This window comes from Cricetulus griseus, unplaced genomic scaffold (genome assembly GCF_003668045.3).
Source record: "Cricetulus griseus strain 17A/GY unplaced genomic scaffold, alternate assembly CriGri-PICRH-1.0 unplaced_scaffold_1, whole genome shotgun sequence".
Lineage (NCBI taxonomy): Eukaryota > Metazoa > Chordata > Mammalia > Rodentia > Cricetidae > Cricetulus > Cricetulus griseus.
The window spans coordinates 8,891,943-8,899,130 of record NW_023276808.1 but is presented as its reverse complement, the minus strand read 5'-3'; the positions used below and the strand labels follow the sequence as shown (position 1 = coordinate 8,899,130).

Here is a 7,188-nt window from a genome sequence, read left to right as displayed (position 1 = left end):
ACTTGACCCAGTCCTCCACCCACAGGCTCAGTCACCTAGGAAAACCTTCCTGGACCTCTTACTCATGAACACTTTGCCTTGCCAAACTTCCTATTGTTGGCTTCCAAATATCCTGCCTACAATAAAGCCCGGTGCACAAACAACCCACTCTACCCCTCCCAATATCCTGCTCTACTGATTATATAAGCTAGCCTGAGAAAAATAAAGTTTGCCACTTATTCAGAATCCTGTCTTGTGGTCGTTCTTTCTGTGTCTCTTGTCCCCATTCCCTATCCCTGACTCTCTTGCCCCAGGTTGAAGTCCTGTGGTTTTGGACAATTGATAACATTTGGGGTGATGCTGCTTCGCTTAGAAGTAGCTCTATCTGATCTTTTACCTGTAAAGTGCTAAGGGCTGGGACAGCTTTAATTGCCACAGCCAGTGAATTCCACATCTTGTGGTATGTATTGTGTGTAATCTTAAAATATATACAAGTAAATATCTTTCATTTTATGTCCCTTGTGTTCTATACACCTATTATAACTATGTCCTATCTCCCTCCTTCCCCTTGACATCATAACTTTACCTCCATCTTAAGGACTCCTAGAGGTGGGCCATATGTGCTTTGCTTTGACATGGAGACTGGTACAGCCTCACAGCCCAGATAGCACAGCCATCAACCAAAAACCAAAGTGTAAGGCTCAATCGGGGAGGGGGAGGGGCACTTCCAGGGACTCGGGGAATCTGACCAACCTTTCCTAATGAAAATGTCCCGATATCCTCAGTGGTGATGGACTTACAGCCATTTTGACCTTTGGCTTTTCAACTTCTAGGTCAGATTTGGCTCTCTGCTGTTCTACATGATTTTCCCTGTGGTGATTAAAATTAATACAGCAGCCGAGTCTGCTTAAACCATCTCCCAAAGCAGACTGACTCTCCTGAAGCTCCAGGGCTGTGCTTTTTATTGCCAGTACCTCAACAGTCCTGCCCCAGAGGTCTGTCCTCTCCCCCTGAACTCTGGCCTGTCCTTTCATAACCACGTCCCCTTTGTTCCACTTGAGGAAAGGGGCTTTGATTCCCTGTTGCATAGCTGTGTTAGTGAGCTCACCACCACTCAACAAAGTCTGTAGTCTCCCACATTCCTGGTTCCTCTCAGCAAAACCAAACCACTACCTATTGTTTCCTTCTTGCTTTCCCCACAGTGCTCCACCTGCGGTGGCAGCCAGAACCTTCCTCACTTGACCACACCTCCCAGGCTTTTCCCAGCAAACCCACCCAAGCCTCCAGGAAAGCAGAATTCTGTACATAATATCCATTTAATTTCATCTTGGTGTAAAGGATGGGCCCAGGGCTGGGTGTTGAGTGTCCCTTAATGATACGGGATGTGGAGTGAGGGGTCTGGCTAGGTGTTGCAGAGCCCTGGAAACAGAAGGAGTGAGGACTAAATGCTAGGGATCTTTGAAAACCTTACTGAGGTTACCCGAGGTCTGAGTGACAATTCCAGTGTGCATGGCAGGAAACACAGAGGCAGAGGTGCAACTTTCTCCTAAGGTACTGCTGCATAGACCACCCATAGCCCACCGTGTCCTCCCCGGGATCTGCAGAGGCCTGAGTGCCTGGCTGGGTGCATAGCATAGAGGTCCACACAGGGACACAGCAGTCCAAGTGGGGATCTCTTAGCAATCTTCCAGCTTCTGGGGAGAGTCTGTGGTTTCCCAAGGCTGAAAAGTTACAGCCTACAAAACGGTCCAGCTCCAGGATCTTCTAGGAGGCATTCCACCCCCAGAGCCAGGCTCAGGCAGTCCCTGCGCCCACAACAAGATGAGAGTTCCCTTGGGAGGCAAAGTTCCCAGGCCTCAGACCTTGCAGTAATGTTGGCAGGATTCTGTGGGGGCATCTCCTGCACGATGTACACTGGGTCCCCATAGTCCCCGCTGACCTTCTCATAATGTGGGCAGAAGACATTATCTGCAGTCCTTAGCGGTATGAGAACATCACTGGGTTCCCAGCCAGAGTTGTTGCCACCTCGCTTGGAGGTGCTGTGGAGAGTGTTTGCCCTGCCTCCTCCGGTACTTGAGCAGCAGTACCACCAAGGTGATGATGATGACGATGAAGATGACGCATCCTGATATGATTCCTGCGAATAAGGCCACTTTGGAACCCAGATTGTTTCTAGAATGCCCTGCGCTGTTGCCTTCAGTGCTGATACCTGCACGGAAGCAAGAACAGCCATTTACTGTGGTTCTGAGACTCTGCCCTCTAGCTTGAAGAATGAATTCTCCAATTGCAAACAAGTAAGCATAGCAGATGCTCAACTCACTGGATGAACTTGACAGCAGATCACCAGATGAGGGTAAGGAGCTTCAAAGGTCCTACACTCACTCACCAGGCCAACCACTTCCTAAAGGCGAGACAGCCAATCTGGAACATCCCTATTTTCAACACTTCAGGATGCATCGGTAGCTCACACACCTGGTGAGCTCTGCTCTTGTGACTGTAAGACACTGACCGGGCTGAATTAATCTGTCTTAGTGGCAGAGTTAATATTGACTCACTGGGAGCAAAGACTCCAGGAACCTGTGCCCACAAGTGAATCCCATTGGTTGGGATGTGGTTTGAGGCTCCTCTTCCTCTAGGCGTTCTAAGAAAAATGCACCTCATAGACACACAGCCCAACCACATTGCTATCCCTGGATTTGGTTTCACAAAAGGGCTTGTTATTGAATTTCTCCTGTTTGTACCAGCTTCTAGCTCCAGATGTCTTGTTGGATCATTATTCGTGGTTGATCCAGCAGGACTTGCATCTACATAAAGAAGAAGTGATTAATCATGGCACAGACATCTGACAATGTAGCAAGCATAAGGAGTTGCAAAGATATATCAAGAGGAATGAACAGCAATGAACATAAGACTCTCTATGCAAAGCACTGAGAAATACAAGAATATAACCTTACTTTTTAATAACAATGGTTATCCTAGTTATTTGTTAGGTTTAGATTAGGAGGCCATCTGTGGAAACTATAGGGATTCTTACATTTGGCAGTCAAAGCATTCCAGATGACATTTCGATTTCACTAAGCAAGTTGATTGACAGCTATACTAGTCTCTAATTAGAATAATTCTTTGTTTCTTCACAATAGGTTATTCTACATGAAAACACAGCTCTTGGTTTGTCCAGATTTGAAAATGAAACAAATCAGCAGAGCCAGTGTTTACATACAAGACTCTTTGATTGTTTTTCAAAGAAGTGTTCTGCATTGTAAAGAGATATATCTATGGCAGTACACAGACACCCTGTCTCACTGGCCTGAACTTTTAGAGAGACCTAAATGAGAAAATTTGAGCATGTCAGTTTGGGGGACTCTACCAGTGGTTCAAAGTACAGAAAAGGGTCTGCCTTCAAAACTAGCAAGAGGGGTGATGGTGAGTGTCACCCCAGGTGCCACGCTGGCTGTGGGCTATACCTGGTCACAGTGGGGTCACAAAGGAGCAGTTGATCTTTACCTTGTCCAACTTTCATGAGATCTTCATAGATCTTGTTTGGCACACCCCTCCCTCCTGGTTATGCAGGCCTTCCAAAGACCCATTTGATGTAGCTGATTAAAAATAAAATGGAAAAAACAAAAAATATAGAACAAATAAGGAAATCAGTAGGATTTCATGAACATGAATTGTCTAAAAACAATTTGAATAATAAGAATTCACTCTTTGTCATAAGTTTTCTGAATGTAGGGATGCTGAAAGCTGAAAAGAAATAGAAAAATAAACAAAGAGAAATGGATGCTGGAAACATTGTGACATGTAGGCTACCTGTTTCTAAATGCAATTAAACACACCCTCCCATATACACATGATTTAGTATTACTTTATAGGTAAAAGGGACAGCACCTTCTAAAATAGCCAGCGACTCCTGGGGGTGGGGGGGTGAAACTAGAAAGTGCAAAAGAGCAAACATGATAATTTCAAAACTTGGTAATCATCTCCCAACTCCTGTTTCCTTCACTCCACACCTCCTGCTTAAAGAACAATGAAATAGATGCTATGCTTGTCAAACCTCCAAGTTCTGTAAACACTATCAGGGGAGACTTCTGGCAACCCCCTTGCTCCTTTCTCCAGCCAGGAATGTGCTTAAGTAGCATACTAGAACTCAAGTCTTCTGAGTCTGCATTCTCATCACAGTGTAAGTCCCTGCAAGCATGTGTTTTTATAAACCCCCATCAGCCACTTTAGCCAAGTTTCCTGCTAGGGAAAACTCCAGCTGGACAGAGAGTTTGCACACCCGCTTCCCTGTCTGGGTCTTGGGACAACTTGGATATAACCAGGTGGGGGCAACATTGGCCAGCTGGGCTCCTTTTCCACTTTAAAAATGAGGGGAGAGGGAGAGCACAACGCTTCTACCAATGTCTTCCTGTCTGTCTAAGCTGTTCTGTCTGCACACATTGCTGTTTGTCCTTAAGCCAGTGAATTATCTAAATGGCTTTGTAACTAAAGCTGTACAGAGATGGGCTGTCAGGCCATGTAAGGAAGAGCAGGCTTTCAGTTTACAGTTCAAGTTTGAGTAGGAGGAGAAGGTGGAATGTGCTGAACACTGCTTCCCTTTGAGTTCAATGGGCAAGGAACAGAAGTATTTCATAGACACGCCTGTAATTTTAATCACCTTCCACTTTCTCTATCAAAGTCCTGTCTGCTAACACTATACTCGGAAGACAATGACAAACAGACAAATGTTCTGGCAACTTCTTTCAGCCTGGTTGTCTTGTTTTGTCTTGTTTTCCAAGCATATCACCACCAAACAGCTCCAAATGCCTTCATGGTTTCTAGAGGTTTGTAACTTAAAAAAATCAAATACGAATTCACATCTGTGTTCTGGAATTATCAATTTCTACTCTCAGTATTTTCCCAAAAAACAAAGGGTGCCTCTTCTCCAGAGAGTGCACTTAACCTTGGGTCTCATAGTTGCATCTCTTTCCTCAGTCTTTACTGACACTAAGCTTTTTCTGGGAAATAGGTAATAGTTGCCATAATAACTGAAAATAGGTAATAGTTGCCATAATAACTTTGTCAGGGAGTTGCAGTAAGCTAAACAGTGTCCACTCACAGACTGGAGAAAATGCTTGTCAGATAAGTCAAAGTAAAGTTCTAAAGAGACTGTGTGTTTGAGAACCTACCAAAAGGGCCTTAGTATTTTACTGTGTTATCATTTTCCTTATCTTCTTTTCGATTTGCAAAAACTGACTCAGCCAAAGAGCCTCTCTCCTATTGCTTCTCACAGTGTGGGATATTTTGAGCACAGTTTTTGGTGTGGTCTATGTCAGTGTGGAATTTTCAGTTATTGCTTAGTGTTTTCACTACATTTCTCAGAAATCAGAATATATATCCATAGAGAAAAAGAAGAAAAGTGACACGGGATTCAGGAAAGTACTAGTCAAATGTCAAGTTTGCTTAAATGGAGGAGAATGCCAAGTTCTAGACTCAGGATAACGCACCTCAAGCTAAAGCACATCCTATTGAAAGTTAAAAACAGCTTTCTTTTCTTGATAAAAGTTTGAACACTCATGTTACAAGGACAGTGATAACTGAAAGCCAATGAGGGTCCAGGGAGGAATACAGATATATTTAGCTTAATCTCAAAGGGAAAAATCAGATTCAAATGGAAAAGAACACCAAAAGGAAGGCAGGCTGGGGAAGTCCAACACCTGCAAACACAAGTACAGGCCCTAGCTGAATTCTGCTGTGTGGCAATTGGCAGGCATGGGACACACACACACACGCACACACACTCACACCCACAGAGAGAGAGGAGAGAGAAGAGAGAGAGAGAGAGAGGGAAAGAGAGCGGAGAGAAATTTATTTTAGTCATATTTATATATACTTTAATTTGTAGGCAGTGTCTTTTCTGAGCCAGAATGGTTGTGTTGAACTCCTGAGGTTTACCTCAAGGATGTCCATCTCCGGCCCCCAGAGGTAAACATCTCTAAAAGAATTAAAATTTATTTTCAATATGTTTTTTAGCATTCAAAGACCATGGAAGGAAACACATAACATTCTGAATGAGCACAGTTTTCCTGTATTCCTCTTTAAGTTAACGTGAACTTGTGAAAAGATATTGTAAAAGACTGTCAAGGACTCATTACCAACGGTTGTTAGAAACAGGGAAATTGTATGACACTGTTCCAAGTACCACAATGAAAGGTAATTGTCACAAGGAAGTGTGGATTAGGAAACTTGTAGGCACTTGTGACACTCATGCCTTTGAGTGTCAGGTCTCTTCCTAGACAGAAACTTCCTAGACGACTGAGGTGGTCAGAACTGTGCTACACACAGGTGGTACCATCAGGTTCCTGGGCTGGGGTCCCTGTCACAGTGAGAGAGGTGACATGAGAACCCTGCTGAGGTCGGGTCTTTCCTGATTGTCTGAGAGGTGAGCAAGCAGTTTCTTCCTCCAAGTGGCATGGGACTGTCTGCCACCACGATACCTGGTGCCCCACAAACTGTAGGCCAAAAGCAATCCTTGCTCGTTTAAGCTGCTTTTGCCACTGCAACAGTAGAAGTAGTGAAGGGACCAGCTCCCCATTTCGGCAGCCATAACAGCTGAACACGTATTTGTCTGACCTTGTCTTAGTCTATGTTGCTAGACTTGAAAGTGAGACAGCCATGAAGGCCACAGCATTTTCCCAAGGATCAAGCACACCCAAAGAGTTAGAGCTTTAGGGTGAATGTGTGTATAATAAGAAACTATATAAATTATTTTTTTGTCAATGTTATCTTCTTTTTTCTCCCTCCAAATTTCTGCCTATGCCTCTTGGCTATTGTTTTAAGTGTTTTATTTCGCTTTAATTTTTATCTTCATCACAATGGGCACAGCTCACAAGTGCACTTCAGATATACCCCAATGAACACCTATCCCCTATTCCTGAAATAATGCCACATTATTATGAGCGACGCAGGGGTGTCATTCAGGCAGCACTCCTACACTTTACTCTTTTTCATCAGGACATAACGTGATCACCCGTACTGACTTTGGTCTGTATGCCCCATGCTACTAAGCTCTGAGCTGTGCCAGTCTGGAGTGATGGTGTCATGGTGAAGTGTACCACTATTACATTTTGCTCTATTGAGTCCTAACTTTGAAACACAGTTCTGTGGAACAGAATGCACACTAAATGATGAGTGGATGGATGGTTGGACAGACAGATGGAAGGATGGAGA

The 7,188-nt window shown here is 44.1% G+C and overlaps 1 pseudogene; it reads right to left on the bottom strand.

The window, feature by feature from the left end:
- Positions 1-1,501: 1,501 nt before the first annotated feature.
- On the bottom strand, positions 1,502-4,752 carry LOC113838032 (annotated as a pseudogene).
- Positions 4,753-7,188: the final 2,436 nt, after the last annotated feature.